At 44.3% G+C, this 23,276-nt stretch overlaps 2 long non-coding RNA genes across 2 annotated transcripts in view; both read right to left on the reverse strand.

Annotated features, from left to right (window-relative positions):
* Positions 1-23,276, reverse strand: part of LOC309614531 — a 267,051-nt gene that overhangs the window by 54,162 nt on the left and 189,613 nt on the right. The gene's annotated exons all lie outside the window — the stretch shown is intronic.
* The window catches only part of LOC309614522, a 41,212-nt gene continuing 33,404 nt past the window's right edge, over positions 15,469-23,276 (reverse strand). Inside the window, exon 5 of the long non-coding RNA XR_014236230.1 lies at positions 15,469-20,699. This is a non-coding gene — a long non-coding RNA (uncharacterized lncRNA). The remainder of the gene's footprint in view (positions 20,700-23,276) is intronic.

Below are 23,276 nucleotides of genomic sequence, written 5' to 3' on the forward strand. Positions count from 1 at the left end.
GGGCCTTCAAGACCCGCCTTGAACCCACAGATGAGTCCTGAGACCTAGCAGCCTGTGGGGTGTGGCCTGGCCCAGGGGGCTCCCTCCAGGAAGGGCACCCCCCTCCCAGAAGCTGGGGAAGGGGTGTTGGTGCTTCGGCCCGGGTGCACCCGCCAGGCCCTCCCTTCCAGGCAGTAATATCTGAGCTGGGACTTGAAGGATGGACAGAATCATGGAAAAGAGATGGGAGATGGACCCCTGTACGAAGGAAACGGCAGGAAAAGAGGAAGGAAGCACACGAAGCGCAGGATGGGGCCGGGGGCCAGATAGTGAATGGTCAGATTTGACTAGTGCAGGAGGTAACACAGGGGAAGCACCTGGAGAAAAGGTACGGTAACAAGAGTGAGGCAATGAGAGCAGGACGGAGGAAGACTCAGAACGGGGAGAGTCTGGGGTCTGCAGGAAGTGGTCCCAGCACATCCGTGACACTCGGGAAATGGGGTCCAAGGAGCTAATGGTGTTTAACCTGTAAGGTCTGTTTAACTTAACCGTCTTTCACAAGACAAAACATTAGCTCTGGGCAGCATTTCTTATAAGTATTGTAATGTCTTCAAGTTCTAGCTTCTGAATCATTTGGGTATTAGAAGAAATTGCAAACCAACTCTCTACCCCATAAGCTATAGGCATTCCAGCACCTTCTCCAATACGTATGACGATCCCCAGAGGGACCGTGTTCTGCTGGCCTCTCTCTCTACGAATTCCTGCTTGCACGGATCCGGGTGACCCCGCAGAGCCCTCGCAGCTGTGGCCCTGGTCCACGTGGCTCCGTCCCACTGTGCACCTCAGCCATGACTCCAGAGACATTACTGAGCTCACCTGAGATCACACAGTTCCCGAATCAAAGCCGGGTCCTCTTGCCCCCAGGCCTGTCCCCTCCTCCTTCATAGCAAAGATTCAAGGGTAGGACGTGGCTGGGGAAGTGGGCTGGGCTGGGGGGAGATAATCCTGGTACATGTAAGGATCTTACTGAGCTTTAATGTGGAACAAAGCTCTTTTTAAAAAAATTTTATTGAAGTATGGTTGATTCACAATGTTGTGTTAGTTTCTGCTGGACAGCAAAGCGATCAGTTACACACACACACACACACACACACACACACACACACACACATATATATTCTTTTTAACATTCTTTTCCATTATCGTTTATCACAAGATACTGAATAGAGTTCCCTGTGCTACACAGTAGGACCTTGCTGTTATTTGCATCTGCTCACCCCAAACTCCCACTCCATCCCTCCCCCAACCTCCTCCCCCTTGGTGACCACAAGTCTGTTCTCTATGTCCGTGAGTCCGTTTCTAACATATCTTGTAAAGAAGATACTATATCGTATAAAATATCCTCATTACTAAGGTGTAAGGCAGGCTAGTTATTATAAAAGAATCTCGAGCAAAATCCCTTTCACTGATTCACATTGTATGTCTTTTTAAAATATATATGAAACTTTGTCTATCTTTATGAGTCGCTTAAACAACAATTGGGTAAGGAATATAGCATTATAAATGCTTACAATTTCGTGACTAATTCATAAACTATTCATTTCGTTTAAAAAGTCAGAGTAATAAACGGATACGATTTCAACTATGTAATTTACAGTAATAGACATATTCTCTTCTGGCTCCGTGGAAAAGCTAGGAGAAATACAAAGCATGTGTTTAATATGCATTGGAAATAGCTCGGCTTTATTATATTTCATGAAGGACACAGGAACAAAGTCTCTGCCACGTTTATTTTGTCTAACCTCTAGTGGAAATAACAGTGATGATGTTGGTTATTATTTAATATTGGGTTGTATTTTTTCTTGCAAATTATTCTCCATTGTCACACAAATACATTAGCAAGTAAACATAGACAAAAGTGCACTGAAAATTAGGAAATACAAAGAAATATTAAAAAGAGATTTTATGAAATGTTAATCTTTAAATGGACACGTTCATCAGCGGCCATTTCCTGGTGGTAGCAAATTCCTTCTCCTCACCTTCTCCCAAATATTTCTCCAATAATTTTCCTAACATAAATGAACACATACATTTGTATTAAAATTTTATCGCTGGAGAGATGAGTGGGAAAATCATATCAGTTAAAGCCTTTCTGATAAACTACTCTGAAGAAAAAAAAAAAAAACGTGTAATTTTATCCAGAAAACATCACTGTAAGTACTCTTGTACTTCCTGCTGCTCTCAGAAAACATGCCAGTTGGAGGTGAATCTTGTTTGTAATTACAGACGCTGGTCTCATCTACCAGAGCAGAATGAAGGGGTGGTGAGTTAAAGCAGGAGACCTACCGTGCAGAGACACGTGTTAAGCTGCATTTCCCGAAACAGTGAGAGCCAGCAAGAAGCAAAGCATCACCCTGAGCCGGAAACGGGTGCCCACAGGGCAGTGCCTGAGGGTGCAGATTCTGGGAAGCCGTGCACCCTAGGCTCGACTGTGCCTCTGGATGGGAAGGCTGCCTTTTCCTAATTCATCCCCTTCAAGGGGCTCCTGTGTCTGTGATTCACTCAAAGGACGCTGAAGTCCTCGCCATGGCCCCAAAGCAAGTGTGTATAGAGAGCAAAGAGTGGTGAGGACGGCGTCATTGATGGGATGGAGGGGAGGAGTCCACCCAAGAGGTGAGGATGCAGGAGAAGCGCTGGGCAGAGAGCAGTAGCCCAGAATTCAGGGAAGCAGGCGTCTAAGCAGGAAGCGCAAGATGAGCAAACAGGTCTTATAAGGCGATAATGGAAACCCATCCTCCCCACGAGGCCACCTGCAGGCACGTGGGACCTTCCCAGAGAACTGCCTCTGCAGTGTCGGGTGCAAGACAGAAGAAAAGGGGACAGGCCACCACGGGAAGGGCAGGTGCAAGGTGTCCTTTTGTTTCGTTTCTCAGGGAAAAGACTTGAACGTGATTATAGGCCGATGGGAAGGAACTGGTTAGAGGCACAGATATTATCTATAAAGAAATGTGCTTAAATAACAGTTCGGAGATCCTTTTTAACCTCTTTCATCTTCTTTCAACTATCTGTATTTTACATCCCCTACCATCACCCTCATAATATTACTTTCCTGGATCAATTAAACTTCTGATCTATTAATTTGTGTTTATTACAATCACTAGTATAAATTCTGGTTAATAACATCTCACTATGATAGTTTTACGCTATTGAAAATATTATTTGAAAATTATAGATGTTACAGGCAACATTAATTCTCTCTTTTTAAATAAAATCCACAGAAGCCACACAGATTTTTTTAAATTCATTGTTCTTGTCAAAAGTATTGTTAAGGTCATCCTGTGAGCCTAGGAAAATCTCTATAGAAACTTTCTGCCTAAAATCATCCGACTGGCCTTACAGAGAAGGGTTCAATTTCAAGCTAATAGGAGAGGATTAGTACAGAGCTAAACATTTCAATCTGTTAGCACCAGCCTTCTCACTCCTAGGTATTGACCCAAGAGAAGTGAAAGCGTTATGTCCATGAAAATTTTTGGGCATGACTGTTCATAATAGTTTTATCTGTGAGAGTCCCAAGTCAGAAACAACCCGAATGTACAGCAACAGGTGAGTGGATAAACAAATTGTGAAACATCCATGCAATGGAATATGCCTCCACCATAAAGGGTGAAGCGCTGATACCGGCAACATTACGGTGAGTGAAAGAAGCCAGACAAAAAAGAGGACATTCTGTATGATTCCATTTACACAAAATTCTAGAAAGTGAAAACTCCTCTGGTGCCAGAAAGTAGATCAGTGGTTGTCCAGGATAAAACACACTAGACAATTAAAGATATGATCTCATTTGGCTTATTGCAGTAGGGAGAATGTTTGCTTGGGTTGATTTCTGTAAGAATACGGTTTTTGAGAACATTGAAAGTACCAGAAGTTACATTTCCTTAATTTCTGGGAATTTTACAAGTATTCAGTTTATATAGGTATAATCAGAGTATTGTTCCTTTGAGAGATTTTATAATCTAATTTATTAATACCATCAGGAGGTAGGAAAATATTACACACTCACCAGTGTGAGGTAAAAGTCTTTCTGAGTAATAGACATATAAACCTATGACTCAGAGAGAGAAAGCTTACAGCTTCAACTCAAAGTTTCATCCATGGGTCCAAGGTAAACACAGGATTAAGAAACTCACTGGTTCATACCAAAGGGCTATTCTCTTCCCAAAGTGTATGAATCCTTAAATGATTTGAACTCAAAACAGACAAAGCAGACAAACAGAAGAGACTAATACATCAGATTCTTCGTGGTCTTTCACCCAAAAGACACAAGATCTCGACAAACCATCAGTTCATTTAGAGAGATCACCGAATGGGTAGACCATAAAACCAAAAGACGCCAGCACCAGAATCAAGTGAGTACACAGAGAGCAGCAGAAACAAATCCTTGCCATCCTACCAGCGTCGAGTTCTGAAGAGTGAGAGCGCAGAACCGGAAGTTAGTTGTGCTGCAGGATCCCCAGATGGACAGTCAGGGACGGAGGCGTCTGAAGGCCTCAGGGAAAAGGAAATAACGTAAGCTCTCTTGTCCCTAATTTAATTGACTGTATAGTTAAAACAATGCTTGGCACACTGGCTATTAATGTTTCATTACTGTTATGGTCCTCAGGAAATGAGAAGTTAAGTTCATCATTTACAGCACCTAAAGTAAAGGCATATTAATAAAGCTTTACTTGGGTCAGCGAGAAATGCACATATGGGCCAAATGGAGATTTGTTAATCTATCATTAGCTTATTATATTCCTAATATTTTTCTGTGCCTCATTTCTGAAACGTTTCCCCACAGGTAGCTTATTTGGCCAGACTTGCCACTATAACCTCATTTCTTTAGCAGGTTAGGTTAATTTGCAACAAAATATTAATAGAAAATTAATTATGACTTATATAGGTGATAAAATACATTAATGTGGGTGATATATAATTTAAATCCCCAATTCAGAAAAATTCTATTTAATTCCTTAGGACATCATTTGTATATTATTTCGAATTCTTAGTTTATTTCAAGACTCTAGGTTACATAGCCTGGTGAAAACTGTTTTGAACTTTCTTCCAAATTGAAATCCTTTTAGAGAACAAGATTATACACACACACATACATAGAGAGCCATGATTACATAGATACAGATGTAGATGATAGATAGATAGATAGATAGATAGATAGATAGATAGATAGATGAATGATAGATTGATAGTACATAGATGAAATTCATATCAGTCAAGTAGAAAGGACACTGAATTAAACTCAATTGATCAGATCTGCAACTAACATTGGATAAGCCACTTAATTTCTCTGACCTCCTCCAACAATAACATAAGAGATTGGATTAGATGATCTCTTGGGTAACTTCTTCTTCTAAGGACATATTATTAAAATTCTCCCAGTGAAACAATTTCAAGTCCTGCAGTCTTCTTATTGCTACTTTACTGTTCCTTGTATCTCTCTCTAAACCATTTCTTTTTAACACCAGTGCTAGTAATAGAAAATAATCCTCTTAACAGAAGTCATCTGGTCCAGGTACAGTTCATAATGAATAAGTCAGATCAAAATGAAGTTAAGGTTAGAGTTTGCCTTAAATAACATATTGGAATAAACAAAAGAAATTCTATGTCCATCAAGAAAATTGTTCTGGAACCAGTAAACTCACTTAATCTAATAATTCCACATTAATATCATTTTCTTTCTGGGGCTGAGCCACAAGAAAGCTTATTTATGCAAGAACAGATCAAAACATCTTCATTCTAGACTTTCAGACACTTGTCTAAGATGACCTGAGGGAAGTCATTCTAGTAATGACGGATTATATTAGAATATTGAATTCACAGTAGAAAAAAATTGGCAACATGTGTTGAAATTCCTAAAAGGTGGGTATTTTCTAATGTTAGAATGGATAAACTTTAACAAATGGCAAATTTCTTCTGATTTATACCATGAGTAAGAAATTTGGTTTTGTGACAGTATTTGTGGAGAGAAAAGTAATATTTGTATTTTAATTCAACTATCATAAGTTTGGTTTTTAAAAGTGCTATGGCTAGATGCCTTTGGTGTTGGTCAAAATTAATTGTCTCCACTCTTTAAGCTAAATATTGATTCTATGAAAACAAACAAGAAGATGGACATTTTGTGACAACAAGAGACTGAGGTAAGTCCAGGATTTTGTATTATTCATTTATCTTGTACCCAAAATACGATTCAACATTTAGATATTGTTTACATTAGTTTCAACCTTCTGCTGGATTTATTTACGCCATCTGCCAGAGAGATTTCTTCTTCTTTTTTTCTTTCAGAAGTCCAAACTTGTTCTGAGCCTCACCCTCTTTTGGAGGGCAAATACAGAGGGTGTAACATGTAACCATATGACACCCCCATAATTCCCTCCCCTGGGACAGAAGTGATGCGCCATTGTACCACTAATCATCCGTACTTGAGTGATGTTCCAAGGGCAAATCCCTCCCTCTGATCTGATAACATTTAAAAGGAAATACCAAGAAAACAAATTTCACTTTTGCAATAGGCACAATGAACACTTCAGAGAAAGTTGTTAACAGACCTTGATGTGGTTAATTTAAGGACAATAGGTAACAGTCTCAGTTCCCCCACCGCACGGACTGTTTCCCTGAGAAAGGAAAAGAGTCGTGCCTGTAGAGCATCTCTGTGATACTTGGTGTACAGTTAACCAGCTGATCTTACGGGTGGATTAAAGGATGAAGGGGCTTGTGGAGGGACGTCTTTACTCTTGGCCGTGCTTTTCTCGTGTTTTCCCACCCGCGAATCTGTGAACAACCATAATTGCCTCTCTGTGCATGTTGCTTTGTTAGTTGGGTTGGTGGTAAGAAGTGTCCCCAGAAGAAAGCTGTGTTTTTCCCTCTAGGATGGAGGCTGACTTGAGACTAGTGGGAGGAGCCACGTGGACCAAACTCCTCCCCCTGGACTCTCTCAATGCCCGGTATGGATATAGCAGGTGTTCATTTAACTCCAGCGTGTGTCCTTGGGTGAACACACACCCTTCTTCACTCTCACTGGTCAGCTTTTTGGCTTTCCTATGTCAGAAGAGACAGGCGCTTTATCTTAGGTGCCTTGTATGTAGACTGAAACCTGCATTAATGGCTACGCAAAGATGCTTAAATAATAGCATTTTTGAAATAAGACAAAAGAGCAAGCTGTGAGTGAGTCCTTCCTTCCCAGATCTCCGTGGTTGAAGCAGGGAGGACAGTGGTTAGAGCTATGAAATGAGCAAAGCTCCAGGCTCCAGGCCACTCTACTCTTCACTCCTGAGGCTATCATGACATCCTCATTCGTCTCCTGTAATAATCTCCTGTTGGGCTCTGTCCCAGTGTTTCTGCCCACCCCCCCCAGCTTTCATTCTCCTTCCCCAGGCGTCTCCTGGCAGCTCATCTTAGGATCTGCCAAAGACTCGTTCATCCTCCAGAATTCCTTGTCCAGCAGGCCCAGAGCCGACGACCAGGGCTGGAGATCCTTCGCCTGCCGCACTCGGACTTCAGGACTCTGACCCTTAGCGAGTCTCACCTCCTATCTGGTCTGAAATCAAAGAGAGCTTTCCTTCCCGTCATGAATTAAACCCACGCAGCCTCAGCACTTACAGTGTATGTTTAACTTCCCTGCTTTGTGCTGTCTGCCCAAAACTTTAAAAAAAAAATAAAACACTATACCTTAACATAAAACACCCTAGTATTTAAAATATTTTAAATTTAAAACAGTGAGTTGCACTTATTTCAAATTGGTAAAGATAAAAAAAAGAGATAAACTAGTCTAGACAAGGGTTTTTGGAAATAAGCCTTTGTTACACTGCTGTCAGAAGCATAAATTGCTACATTTCTGGAAGAAAATTTGGCAAGATGACCCAAAAACTTTACAAGTGTTACTATCGTGGACCCAGCAATTTTATTTCTAAAAATTAGGCCTAATAAAGATGTGTGCAAAGATGTTAATTGTAGCATTGTTTATGATGAAAATATAGAAATATCTTCATTGTCAAATAAGAGGATGGTTTAGTCACTTATGGCATATTCCTACAATAGAATTCAATAACCATGAAAAGATAATTTGAATTACACACATTAATCTAGAAAAAAATTTTCCTGATATACGCCTAAGAAGAAAATTGTAAGCTTTAAAACAATGTAAAAATATAACAAAATATTACCAATGGTTATCTTTGGTTAATGAAATTTCTGTTGAAATATATTTATATTTCTTTTCTTCAATATGGACTTTTAAACTTTACTACCATAAACTTATATTTTTATACCTTCCAAGATTAATTTTTTAAATTTTTTATACAATTTTAAAGGTTACTTTCCATTTACAGGTATTACAAAATATTGGCTCTATTCTCCGTGTTATACAATACATCCTTGAGCCTGTCTTACACCCAATAGTTTGTACCTCCCACTGCCCCCCCCCGTATTGCCCCTCCCCGCTTCCCTCTCCCCTCTGGTAACCACTAGTTTGTTCTCTATGTCTGTGAGCCTGCTTCTTTCATGCTATATTCACGAGTTTGTTGTATTTTTTAGATTTCACGTGTAAGTGATATCATACAGTATTTGTCTTTCTCTGATGACTTATGTCACTTAGCATAATACCCTCCAAGTCCATCCACGTTGCTGCAAATGGCAAGATTAATTTTTAAAGCTCTCAAGTTGATTCCATTTTTTAAAAGACATCAGGACGGTTAACGTACCTACTCCATAATAATAATGAGTCAAATTATGGGAAAGGCAGATGAACCTCTTCAGAAACAAAAAGAGAGGGCAACCAAGGCATGAATCACTGAAATCTCCTGATAGTTTAAAACTTACTTTCTTACATTCTCTTTCTAAGCCAACACGCAAATGAGAAAATTGGTTACAAAGTTGAGTTTCAGCAATTCCTCGTGTTCCCAGACAAAACTGGGGGGTTATGGGGAGCAACCTAGAGCCAGAGGAATCATATATACCCCCCAAAATAACCCACCAGTTATGCATTGATTGACGTATTGGTTTGGTCAAGTTGGCTATAAGCCCTTGATAACCAACATTCATATTAATCAGAAGGGATTGAGAGGGTCCAGGAGTTCTGCTGGGGCTCAGTTACCGGCGTGGGTTGTTAAGGAGAGAAGTGTAGACACCCTGGGTGCTTCTAGTCACAATATTTTCCACACTGCCTGTCACCTCCATGATGATCACCTCCTGTTGGGCTGTCAACTCTTGTGAGAAAGGACACATCACAGTTCCATACCCCACAAGCCCACTGGCAGCGCACTCTACGTGTTCAGTGAATGAACCAGTGGATCCCGAATGCCCTACAGACACTCGCCCACCCAGCAAAGCACATCTCCAACCTCCAGTCTCTCTGCTCTGAACCAGGCTGGGCGGGAGCCCCGCCAGCACACATTAGGGGAGCCGGTGGGCATCCTCCCATCATCCTCTCCATCCTCTCACTCGGCCTGTGTGTCCTCATCCAGAAAGAGTGATTCCGTCTGTTTTGTCTATCCAGGAGCTGCTGGGAGACGTGGCGGCCATCGTCACCGACTGCCGGGGGCCCAGCACCCCTGGTCTCGGGGAATGTCACCTCGCTCCCCCCTCCCCTCTTGCAGCTACAAGAGTCCACCAGCAGCCTCCATGAGCTTATTTGTAACAGAGAAGGGAAAACAAATTGCTTTACCGGTGTTTTAATCCAATTCCACACATTTCTCAGTCCCTGAATGTCTCAACTGAAAGAATTGGTCTGAATGTCTTCTTCCAGCAATTCTCCAAACTGCCATTTGGTGCCTGGATAATTATTAACACCAATCTAATAATAGGAGAACAGTCTGTTTGTAGAGATTTTCCTGGCAGTGGTTGTGATGGTATTAGTACACTTTGCATCATTAAAAAAAAAAAAAATGTTTCATCCTTTTATGTTATTATCAAGCTGCTAATTTTTTACAGTTAAAAAAATTCAATTTCGTATGGCAAAGACTTTGGGAGAGTCTCTTTTATTCATTCTCATAAGTGAATCCAAATTTTTCTTTAATGATAAAAAAAATTACGTAGTTTTCCATAGCATTTTACATATCCTTTGTTTCCCTTGGATTTTAGGACTTTCTTTCCTCAATACATTTTGACCCTTTCTTTTTAGGTAAGCAGCATCAAAATGAATTTTTTTTTTTCCTGGTTTGAGTGTTGATATATGCATTTTTCCTGTTTTCTGAAATTTTGTTTTATGAATAACATTCAAAAAATTATACACTAGCAATAAATCATAAAAGAGTGAAATAAGTCATTTTAAAAGCAGAGACTATGGTTCATGCTCTTGGTTAAACACAACCTTCCTGAGAGTGTTTTTCTGGCTTTATGCCTTTTTACCGTCCCATCACTTCAGCTGTGGGGAGAGTGTGTGTTTCATAAAGCGACTGTTTCTGTCGTTGGTAATTGTGATCCCTGCCCTCCAGCTCGTCCCCCCAACCCCGTATTGTTATGGCATCACACTCACCCACTACATAATTATAGCTGTCAAACACCTGTTATGTTTTATTCAGAATCCAAAGACATTAAATACCACCTTTTGCTGACGACTTCCACATTTATGCTTCCAGCCCTAATGTAACCCAAACCTTCAGCATCAAATTCAGTTGCATAGCTGATATCTATACTTGAATAGCTACTGGAAGTTCAAACTAAAAATCGCAAACACAGTTCTTACAGATAAGCCCTTAAACAGAATTTCCCACCTCAGTACCTGTGAGCACCTCCCACGTGATTAAACCTAAAAACAAAGAGATCCCATGAACTCCTCCCTACCATTCATTCCCTTCCCCATGTCCAGTGCAGACAAATCCCAAGTTAACCTACTTTTCCTCCTGGCTGGATTACTAACAAGCTTCTATTTTTGACCTCTTCATTTCATTCTGCTCTCAGGAGTCAAAACGATCTTTATAGAACATAAATCAGATCATTTCACTCCCAACCGCAACTTGAAACGCTTCAAAATCTTCCCATTGCAGCTGGAAAAAAAATTAAGTTATTAATGCTTGTTTGTCATGGGTTACCTACATAATATCTTTGTGTCCTACCAGGCACAGGACATGGACATATAGCGGGCAAAGCACCATCTCTACTTCTGATAGCACTGCTGGGGAATGCAGCTCTGGGTGGGAGCCAATGGGGCTGCTGTCACTGCCGCCCTGGATTGGACAGTGGCACCGCTGGATGATCCTGGGCTCCAGGACAGCGCAGGCGGACCTCATCACACGGCCGAGCACAGACATGACACACACCTTCTGCGGGCAAGTTGATTCCCCAACAAAGACAGAGCCCAGAAGGGCTGTGTCTCCCAGTCCCACCATTCAGGGAACTCACGGGTCCCCTTGGGGTGGAAGGGAGCCAGGAGGCTTCCCTGCGGGACAGCGCCCTGCGCAGGGGCAGAGGAGGGTCCCAGCAAGGCTACGAGACCCTGTGCCCCCTGGCTCCTGCCCTACTGCTCCCCAGAGGGCTCTCCACCACACTGCAGCCTCGGGGACCTGCCTTCTCGTCAGCTTGCCTCCTGCCCCCATGTCTCTGCCTTTGCATCTCTAGTCTCAGCACCACGGACAAAAGGAAAATTTATGCTGGAACAACAGATAGCACCCCTAGGACCTCTGACCGGCAAGAAGGTAGTCTAGGTGGTGAGGAAGCAAAACCAAGAAACTACTGATATTACCTGTTATTAGGATCTTACCAAAGTGGGCTGTGAGCGTGTCTAACTTAGGGATGGTGGGCTTGGCTCTGCGTGTGGGTGGAGAAACGAGTTTGGGGCAGAGGGTGCGGCAGGGAGAGCCGTGCACACCTGCACAGTCCTGCCTCATGACCGCGACTGTTCCAGGACCAGAGCTCCAGCCGCGGGGCTGGTCCCTCAGCGGGACCTTCACCTTTAAGCCCTGACGCTAGAATCGCCACGGGCCTCGAGGGGTGGGTCATACCTTCACCCCGTCTGGCAAAATGAGTGTTGGCAGTGAAGGCGGCTGTGTCCCCTGGTGGCGGAGACAGCCCTCGGGTCACGTCCCCGTGTAAACCTGCCCTGTATCCATGGGAGTGGCCCACAGCGACGCACTTGCTAGACAAACACTGCTGCCGGCAAAGGGGCCCAGCACAGTGGCGCGACCGAGTATTTCTTCCAAGTTGGAAAAGTCTGGGTAAAATCAGTGACAAATGCAGGAAAAGAGAAATAGTAGCTGAGGGTAAAGGAATGCATACGTGAGCTACGGAACAAGGGAAACTCAATATTATGTTTCCTGCCTCCAGGGAGGCTCAGAACAAGGAATTACTTAGAGAAGAGACGTGTGGTTGCCGAGGGGTGGGGGAAGGAATGGACCGGGAGTCTGGGGTGAGCAGACGCAAACTCTCACCTACAGGATGGATACGCACCAAGGCCCCACTGTAGAGCGCAGGGAGCTAGAGTCAGTACCCTGTGGTGAATGGAAATAATGGAAAAGAATATTTACAAATGAATGTATATACGAATAACTGATCACTTTGCTGTACAGCAGGAATTAACACAACATTGTAAACCCACTATACTTCAATTAAAAAAAAAAAAAAGCAAGGAATGACTTCATCCTTAGTGTGATTTCACCAGACGCCTGAGCGGGTGAAGCCGTGTGTTTCCCGACCACGCCTGCCCTGAGCCCAACGAGGCTGCACAGGAGCCTGCGAACACAAGTGGCATCGCTGAGACACGTGCCCACCGTACAGCAGGGTGATACACGAGGCCATGTGTTAATGGTGAATGCGATTCTAGTCGTGTGTCCACAGCTTTGACGCTCATCTTAACGGTATCATCTGGGAAGGAACCTCTGGGAACCACTCTACCTACAGCCGTTGGACCGTGCAGGATACAACTGCCAGCAGCCGGATCTGTGTAACTATAAACGCTGATGACCAAATGCTTAGAAATGTCCCTCGTTATAATGGATAAAACGTAGCAGCTGCATGCCGACACGCAACCGTGTGTGTGCACAAATACACACCAGCCCTTTTTTGTGGATGAAAAGCTATGAAACAAGAGAAAAGGATGATGGGAACTAAGCAGTGGGCGTCACATGGTCCAGAATTCCCTGGGAAGTGGCCGCACCTGAGACAAGGAAGGCTGTGGGTGGCATATTCAGACGAAATCACATCTGGGTGTGACTACAGCTCACCTGACCTGCAGGTGGGGGACCTGGGATTTCGGGGTACAGATCAAGTCTCTAACTGCACCCAGGCCATCAGTTCACAAGGGCAATGACGTGCCTGGTGGATTAAACAACGCTGGCACGCAAGACAGAAAATGGCTTGAGGGGAGATGGTGGCTGGTTTAGGGGTCCCAGGTCAGGGTGAAGTTGCCTTTAAGGAGAAGCAGCATTCACAGGGAGATTTATTAACGAGAAGAAAAAGATTAGAGGGGATTCTCTTCCAGGAAGAGGCACGACCGAAGAGCCACCTGGAAAGAGACTGAGGCTTTAGTGAAGTAGGTCAGGCAGACTCAACACGCATGCTGGCTGCGTAGAGCCCGGGCCCAGCATTGTGGAGGCCGTGCCCTGACCCCCGGGGCCTCCTGACTATTTTAATACAATGGAGGCTGCAGCATCAGTGGGATGGCGGCCTCACTCAAGCTGATGAGGTCCGGGAGGCACTCCTGTGGGAAACCTGCGGACCTGCAAAGCCATGGAAATTCTCAGAGGCCACTTGTAATTAACCTCCATACACAGTGACTGCCTTCGCTCCAAGAGTAAATCAGAATCAGACATATTCTGTAGCACAGTTGGCAGGGATGGGAGATACTCTGAATGCCACCTGCGTCCTTCCTGTAGAAGGCAGGGGGGCGCATCATGGAAACCAGTCTCAGTAGAAGCCTGTAAGCTAAGACAGGATGATGAGCTTTGCCCCCAACTAACCTGGAGCCCAGAACTAACCAAATCATGGCCAGCTGTAATCATGCCCGTCCATCGTAATATCTGGACAAGGAAGGAATCTGTTGGGAGAACAGAGTGAATACCTCTGTAATTCTTACTGATTTGTTCTGCAGTGAAATTGAATTGCACCGTGACCCTACTGCACGTGGGGTAACCCTGGCCTCACTGATGAAGTCCAGCTCCCTTACGTAAATAGGGAATATGATCGTACTGATTCTGTTCTGGAAGCTTTCAGCTGTGCACTTTTGGGAACCCTGAGCTTCCATGTAGGAAGCCTGCTGGAGAGATCAGGTGGGCAGGCCCCAGGGTACAAGAGTGAGTGAGAGAGAGAGAGAGAGAGAGGAGAGACCCTGTGACTCCACAGAGGAGAGCAGAGGGGCACAGCCCACGAAGAGACCCCAAGACCTAGACATCCCCCCCAGTCCAGGGTGCCCACCAGCGCCCCCTGTTGGAGCCACCTCAGCCGAGGAACCGGAAACAAGTGAAGAGGACACCCTGGAGGGTCCAGCCCCAGGAGACACCACATGGAGCAGGACGAACCTCTGAATCCCTAACCAGAGTCAAGGGACATCAGAAGGTTGTGGTTTTGGAGGCAAAGTTTCGAGGTCGTTTGTTTGGCAGCAATAAGACACTCTTTACCAAACGCTCTCCCAAGCTGCCACGCACTTTGGTTCTGCAGACTGGTTCCTCCTTCTGGTCCAGAATCAAGGTCCAATGTTACTCATTCCTTGGATCAGTCGAGCTCAGGCTTTCAGTCTAAGGACCCGAGTAGGAGTCCAGGTGCCCCAGGCCAGCTTCAAGCTCCCTGTGCTAACGTAGGAATGGGGCTAGTACCGCCTCACTGCCTGGGGATGAGGGTGCCGGAAAACAATAACAGCCACGTGTCTTTGAAACAGCAAAACTGATGCTTCAGTTCTCCTGCCCATGATGGAGACTATTAATTTCTAGATGGAGGGACTCCCGCGCCCCCTGTGCCCTCGGCAGGACCGCAGACACGGTGACAGCATGGTGTGTTCAGGGGGCGTCTGTCATGACTGTAAGGTGTCGCTATCCCGGCTGTGGAATGAGAGGCCTCGGCCCCAAAGGACACCTCTTAGACTTAGATGTGTGTTAAAGTGACTATTTTGAACACCACTGAGAGTACAGGACCTTTAAGCACCACTTTCCCATTTGGCCTGAGCATGAACTTTGCAATTAGACAAACATGGAGTGAATTCCCGGCTTTGCTGATTACTCTCTGTGTGATTTTGGACGTTGCTTAACCTCCCTGCAATCTACTTCCTTCTTCTGTAAAGCGGTAATAAAAAATCCCTGTATCACTATTGATATTACTTTTTTTGTTGATTAGGTATAAAATTGTGATATTTATCAAGATCCTATTCAATTTTTCTTTTTTTTTAAAGTTTCTAATTTTGATGAACCCAATTTATCTACTTTTTCTTTCGTTTCTTGTGCTTTTTTTTTTTCATATCTAAGAACCTATTGCATAATCCAAGTTCATGATTTACTCCAACATTTTTTTTTTTTTAACTTTTGGGTTTATTTATTTATTTGTGGCTGTGTTGGGTCTTCGTTTCTGTGCGAGGGCTTTCTCTAGTTGCGGCGAGCGGGGGCCACTCTTCATCGCGGTGCGCGGGCCTCTCACTGTCGTGGCCTCTCTTGTTGCGGAGCACAGGCTCCAGACGCACAGGCTCAGTAAATTGTGGCTCACGGGCCTAGTTGTTCCGCGGCATGTGGGATCTTCCCAGACCAGGGCTCGAACCCATGTCCCCTGCATTGGCAGGCAGATTCTCAACCACTGCGCCACCAGGGAAGCCCTATTCAATTTTTCTTTAGTTCTGTCTATAACCTCCATGAAGACAAAATATTTCTAATAAAAATAATTGTACTCAATTAGTGGCACTAAAATTTATGTTCATCTATTCGTTGCAGGGACAGTTTTTGAAAATTTACATAATTCTACAAAGAATGCACCTATTTTCCATTCCCTGAATAGAAGGACTTTTTGTGATGGTTGCTTTTTAATTAATGTTAGAATAAATTCTTATTGCATGAATTAGCCAATAGATGGCAGGACTTCAGAGAAAAATGACGTTCTGCTGTCCCTGTGCAAATACTATCTGCATAACCCAAAAGATAATTAACAAAGATGCCCTAGCTCCAGTTCAGAGTTTTAAATTCAAGCTTGGCTTATTTATATTTTAAGCGTTATGCCATCTTCTTTCAGTCTAATAATAATTTGCATTTTTTGTATAATCAATACAAATACATCCCATTTTATATGAAAGGATGGTGACACGATAGAGATAAGGAAAAGTGCTATTTAAAACACAAGGGAAGATACATAATCCATCTCACAGTAGGTGGCTCTTAGTTTGGGGAAAATGTTTTTGAGGGAAAAGGTAAGGTCCCCAGGGTAAAATCTGGAAGGGCATGGAGAACAAAGAAAGCTGGTTTTTCAGCTTAATAAAATGATGGAGAAACTAGAAGAGAGAAGTCGAGTAGCACCAGGAGAACAGGCAAGCGTGTGAGGACTCCATGAGCAGGGCGATCTGGGCTGCACACCTCCCTTTTCCTCACACACACCTGTGAACTCGCCTGTAGAATCGCAGGCCCTGAAGCATCTCGTCCTTTTGCATATTATATAATATCTCCCCCTGGACTTGTGATCTCACATGCATTAACGTGCTCTCAGCCCCAGGCTACATTCTGATGCCTATTTGCCGACTTTTGCAAATGTTCCTCCCCTTTTGCAGAATCTGCCCTCAAGTTCAAATCTACCAACAGCAGCTTGGGTCGGGTTTTGTAAATTAAAATAATTTTCAGGCACACTGGGACATGCATATCCTATATTATCCTGACACTCTTGGCAAGAGCTCAAAAGTAATTGTACACTACATTAATATTCAACAAGCCCTTTCAAAATGTTTCTGAAGGTGGTGATAAAATTTCAGGGGCTCTTTCCCCCCCAGGCATTTATAAATACCGAACTGGTTTAGTAAAGAGACAATATTAGAAGGTTTCACCATAGACTGCACCTCTTAAAATAATCTCTCAGTACACCACATAGAAATTCCCCAAACTATGGTGTTGGAACAGATGGCACAATCGTACTATTTAGCATTGAGGCCACCCTTGGACTGATCATTCCAATTATGAAATTTAAGTCATGGAGGAGCAGATTTTATTGCCGGTGCCTCTCAGAAGCGTGTTTTCCTGGGTCACACATTTCTCGATGTTCTGTCACACAGTAGGAGAGAGGCATCTGATGACACTCACACCAGACCACTGCCAGAAATGCAGAAACCTAGTTTGAGGACCCTGTAGGTTTGCCTCAGACAGAATCCAAGCCTCCTAGGATGGACTTGCGAAGCCCACCTTCGCACCATCTTTCTTTCACTTGAGAGGCCCCTCTGAATCCAGAGGGCAGAATGAAATAACGAAATCGTGGCGGAATGAAGCCAGAAAGCAACCCCTTGTTTGCTAAAACTGAACAGAATAAACCATAACGAAGCTTAGAAGCAGTTTAAACTCTGCAGGAGCCATCCCACAAGGGAAGGGACACACTTCACACTGTTGAGGATCTTTGAAAAGAGAGCGATTCAAAAAGAAAGACAAGGGGGACTGAGCCTTTTGAGTAGCTCACCCTCCTGCTTCTCAACCCACAGGAATTGTGTGTGTATTGGGGAGAAAGGGTGACTCATAAACCCTCCAAAATCCTGGCATACCATCCAATTTTCAGAAAAGTGAGCTAACGGGGGTTGGTTCTCTTGGAGGTTTGCCCGAAAGGACAGAGAAAACCATCTGAAAGTGGAAATGTCTCTCACCACTTCCACCTGGGAAAAAAATGCCAGGATTTGTCTTATTTTGCTTTGGATTTTTTTTAGTGGTAAGAGGAGGGGATGGGATAGTGTTGGCTCAGATTTCTGGAGAAAAATATTGATGAAAAAGGTAATTATCACAGTTATTTTATTAGTCAGCTGCCATAACAAAATACCATAGACTGGGGAACTTAACAACAAAAATGTATTTTCTCACAGTTCTGGAGGCTGGAAGTCCAAGATCAAATGTGGGCAGGTTTGGTTCTGCTGAGGCCTCTCTCCTTGGATGAGATATATATATATATGAGAGAGAGAGAGACATCTCCAAGGTAATATACTTTAAAACTATTAGAATGAGCTCAGCAAGACTGTAGGATACAAGACCAATATACAAAAGTCAGTAGTATTTCTATACACCAGCAATGAACAATAAAATTCAGGAAACAATTTTATTTACAGTAACATCAAAAAGAAGAAAATGCTTAGCAATAAATTTAACAAAAAAGTGCAAAATTCTAAAACTACAACTCATCATTAAAAGAAATTAAAGAATAACTAAATAAACAGAGAGACTTCCATATTCATGCGAAGTGTTCCCTCGTCTTCTTTTGGGGGTAGGTAGTCTATGAAGAATTTGTATTAATTTTTTGAACATTCGGTAGAATTCACTAGGAGTTTTTGCCACTCTGCTCATCCACTTATCAGGCCCCAGGTGGGCTGGAATCAGAGCCTCCCTTCCAATCCCCACGAGCTCCCCAAGTGTTGGCTAACTTGGGAGTTTTTCGGTCTTTAGAAAGAGGAGAGGAGCTGAAGACAGAAAGAATGGGCAACTCAAATGGAGACACCAGATTTTCATTTAAGTTGAAGTTCTACAGTAGAGGTTGAAGTGTCTGGTATACAACAGATTCTTAGTAAGTGTGGAGTAACACACTTTAAATATTTTTGCATAAATTGAGCAGGGCGGTATATTTAGGGTTCCTCTACCCAAATGTTTCTCACTCTCTGTATTTATTAAGCAGCTACTTTGTTTCCCATCTTAACACTAAGCAGCTACTTTGTTTCCCATCTTAACACTCTTTTGTTTCCAACATTCTAAACCAAACAATTTGCCTTAACCAGTGACTAGTGATGGGCACCTCCTGGCAGTGGCTCTTCTGCTTTTCCCGCCCCGGTCTCAAAGGATTCCCTTTTTTAAATCTCTAAAATCTCACAAGAGCTTCCTGAAGCATTATGAGATTCCCAATCATCAAAAACACCATTTTGATTCCCTACCTTGAAGGTGTCCAAGTGCATTTTTATCTGGCGACACAAACAGAAGTCACGGGTGCCACAGGGCCAGGCTGGTCCTACGGGATGGCAGGCCCTCTCAGACCTTCTAAGGGCCCCGAGGACAGGCCAGCAGGCTTTCTTCTGCTCATCCAGCCACGGGGACCCACCACACACAGAGGGATGGGGCCGGGGTCATCATCCACAAAAGAAGGAAATTTTAAAATGCTGAGAATACATTTCTTTTCGTTTTATTTTTCTTATTATGCGATATTTCAGACACAGCAAAACATTTTGAAGGTAATTTTATAAACACTCATGTACCCTGAATCCGGCTTAAGAAATTGGACTGTACAGACACATTTTGTTCTTAGGTGTTTGAACATTCATTTCATTTGCTCCCTGGCCTTTATTTTAATTACATGACAAGAAGTCTGTAAAAAAAAAAGCCTGGACAAAAATCAGAATCCAAAGTTCAGGTCACACCCTCGGCTGAAATGTCCTTCCGATTTCTCCTGTGCCTCAGACCAGCGCAAGCCTTCGTGTCATGATTGCTATCAGCTACTCCGTGTTTTAATTTTCACTTGTTCAAAAGCAAGCAACCAAAAACTTGCCCCCTCCCAAATCCCTTTAAAATCAACCCGTACAAAACCTTGATCTCTTGACGTTCACAGGTGATGTACATTAAGAAAAGCTTTTAGGGTATTGTTGCTAATTACCTTTAAAAATTTTTTTAGGCTTCTTTTGTCATTCATTAGCTATTTAGACAATGAATGACTACAACATCTGGTCCTTTTTATGAATTCACATAACATTATAAGATGAATATGGAAAATAGTCACTTCATTTTGGCCACTTTTAGGCTTTCTGAATCAAGAGGTACCCTGGATCTGGCCACCGTCAGTTAGTGGAGAGAGTGTTATTTCAGGATCTGGGCACTCCCCAACATTCCGACTGGAAGCTTGAGTTTGTAGTGTACCCAGTTCTGACTGTAATCTAGTCTGAAGCTGAAATAATCATTCGAGTGTCTGTTAAAACCTCTTGAAAATCGTCCTTGTCAGGAACAATTGCAGAAGTTTGAGCAAAGCGAATTTACACGCCCATTTATGAATACTGGTTGGGTTTATCTTGGAAAATATTTTACTGATTCTGAAAACGCTTTCTGTTTCGTTGTCTAATTTAGTGGATGTATACATCATGTCTATTTGTTAAAGAACTGTGGATGAATCAGTTGTTTTCTTTTAAACCTTGGAATTGACCCAGAATTATGACTGATCCATTACTTTTCTCACAAAATATGACACTTGGTAGGAGAAAAGGATTCAGAGACAGACCTAACACATTTTCTCCTTAGTTTTCTAGAAAAAGAGATTGTGAGTTTGGATCAGATTCACTACTTGTTCACGCAGAACAAAAGTGAAAAATCAAATGTGTGTGTTACTCCATTAGTTTCCTGGGGCAGGTGTAAGAAAACATCATAGCCTGGGTGACTTAAAAACACAAATTGATTTCTTGCAGTTCTGGAGGCTGGAGGTCTGAGGTCAAGGTGTCGGCAGGGCTGGTTTCTCCAGAAGCCTCTCCTGGGCATGTGGACGGCCGTCTTCTCCCCATGTCCTCACGTGGTCTCCCCTCTGTGTGTACCTGTCTGTCGTCTCTGTGTCCTGATCTCCTCTTCCTATAAGGACATCAGTCAGGTTAGATTAGGACCCACCCTAATGACCTCATTTCACCTTAATCACCTCTTGAAAGACCCTGCCTCCAAATACAGTCCCTTTCTCAGGGATGGGGTTAGGGCTTCAGCACATGTAATTCGGGGACACGATTCAGCCCCTGACGGCTACACAGCACGTCTGCAAAGCTGCTCGTTCACCGGGGGGCAGATGACGGGGTTCCAGGGGCCACTTTCTGGAAGAAGCCCTTGTGTTTGAATTCGAGGGGATGATTTTTATCCTCACTTTCCATTCTGATTAAATGTTAACTACCACAGCTGAATCCAAGGATCTGCTACAATTGACAGAGGAATAAATTACTGGACATTCAGCTGAGAAGAGAATATTCACCTTCCTTCCCTAAGGCTCCAAGCCTGGGCTCGGTGTGTCTCTGGCGTCTCTGAAGCGGCCATGGCCTCCGCCAGGAATGGACCTGCCTCTGCGCGCCGGGAACGTCCCCACGGCCCCGAGGGAAGGCAGGGAATGTCGTAGCCCAGCCGCGCGCTCGGAGCCGCAGGTAAGAGCCATCCCTGCATCCGGGGCTGGTCCCCCTCGGCCACCTCCGGGCACAGGCTGTGTCCCTTCGGGGAGGTGACCAGGGGCAGCGCCTGCCTTCGCCTTGACGTTGTTTTCTCCAGGAGCCCTCAAATCTGAGTGGAATGATTCCAACCCTTCGTATACATATAAAACGTATATTCTGTCATTTGTATTTTCATGAATGGAGAAAGTGGAATTTTATGCATAATGTATTTAAGAAAATCATATTAGGGACTTCTCTGGTGGTCCAGTGCGTAAGACTCCACATTCCCAGTGCGAGGGGCCTGGGTTCAATCCCGGGTCGGGGAACTAGATCCCGTGTGCCGTAACTGAGACCCAGCACAGCCTAAATAAATAAATAATTTTAAAGAAGAAAGAAAGAAAGGAAGGAAGGAAGGAAGGAAGGAAGGAAGGAAGGAAGAAAGGAAAGAAGGAAGGAAGGAAGGAAGGAAGGAAGGAAGGAAGAAAGGAAGGAGGAAAGAAAGAAAGAAAGAGGAAGAAAGAAAGAAAGGAAGGAAGAAAAAGGAAGGAAGAAAGAAAGGAAGGAAGGAAGGAAGAAAGAAAAAGAAAGAAAGGAAGGGAAAAAAAGAAAGAGAAAAAGAAAGGAAGGAAGGAAGGAAGGAAGAAAGAAAGAAAGAAAGAAAGAAAGAGAAAGAAAGAAAGAAGGAAAATCATGTTATATCCTGGGCCTGGGGAGTTATTGCCATAGAGCCTCCATGGCCTAAGGATTCCTGGGATTTCTTAATGGTTCTTTAGAAAGAGAAGCAAGGAGAGACGTGCGTCACCTTGACGTGGCTGGACTTGGAAGGTCCGGAAGAAAGCGTGGGATGCAAAGGCAGCCTGAGCCCCAGCTGCTACCAGGGTCCCAGGGGAGACTTCCTGGCTGAGGCTGAGAGGAGTGAAAACTGGGCAGGACTATTTTGGGTTTCGCCTTTCTCCCTGGAGATCTGTTTGCGTGCAGGAATTTACAGTGGTCAAATTTGGAGCATTTTTACTTTGCTGGGAGTATTATTAGCTGGCCTGTCCCTTGCATTATGATGTCTGGAGATCTACACTCGACTGCCCAACTGGGCAGGACGAGGGCTGCAGGTAGAGCAGGAAGGGGCTTGTCGGCTCAGAACAACACGGTCCTGGAGAAAACAGGGTGCATGAATACCTGTGCTGGTGCAGCTGACGTATATCTGGGGGGATACGGGCCAGCGGCACCCAGCTCAGGAAGCCGGAGCAAGGCTGGGGGAGAAAACGTCAGACTTCCGATCTCCTCCACCCAGGGTCCCACCACGAGCCTGTGGTAGAAGATGCAGCCCCCCAGGAACGCTCTCCAGTCCCTGGATACTTCCTAGAAGGACACCCCTGGCCTTTGCCCCCCCTCACTCTCCCAGGGGAGGCGTGGCTTCTCTCACTGGTGAATCCCCAGGGCACTGAACTGTCTGTGGGGCCCCCTTTTCCTCTTCCACAGGAGCAGCTGCCCCGGCCGCGGCCTGCCCTCCCTCGTTCAGTCGACACCGCAGCCTGCAGGTGGGGGGCCTGTAGCTTGGGGGGTGGAGTCCATTCCGGTGGGTGGAGAAGAGGTGGGGGCAGGACGTTGCTGGCCAGACCCCATCCTCATCCATCTCAGCTCCACCCTAGGACAGAGGATAGAATTCTGACCCCCGTCTGATTTCTGCACCTCCTTCTCCACTGGTTGCAAACTCGGAGAGGGGTCCAAGTGTGCATGATTATCACCACTCAGACCTCAACTGCGGTAACAGAGTTCTCCTGGAGATGCCTGGACAGCCGGGACTTAGAGCCTGGTGGCTACAGCTTTCTGGCCCCTGTTTGAAACTCTGCCCCCCCCGACCTCCCCCGCTAAGATGCCAGGACATATGCTCCAGCGGAGCCGTGCTTTTCACGGGGTGTGTCACTGGATCTCAGCTAACAGTCATGCCTGGCTGGGGAGGCGAGGAAAAGCGAAGTCTACACCCGTGTGTAATGCTAACCTCGAGTCCCAGCTGCCTGCTCCAAAC

The sequence above is a fragment of the Balaenoptera borealis genome (genome assembly GCF_965194805.1).
Source record: "Balaenoptera borealis genome assembly, chromosome: 17".
NCBI lineage: Eukaryota > Metazoa > Chordata > Mammalia > Artiodactyla > Balaenopteridae > Balaenoptera > Balaenoptera borealis.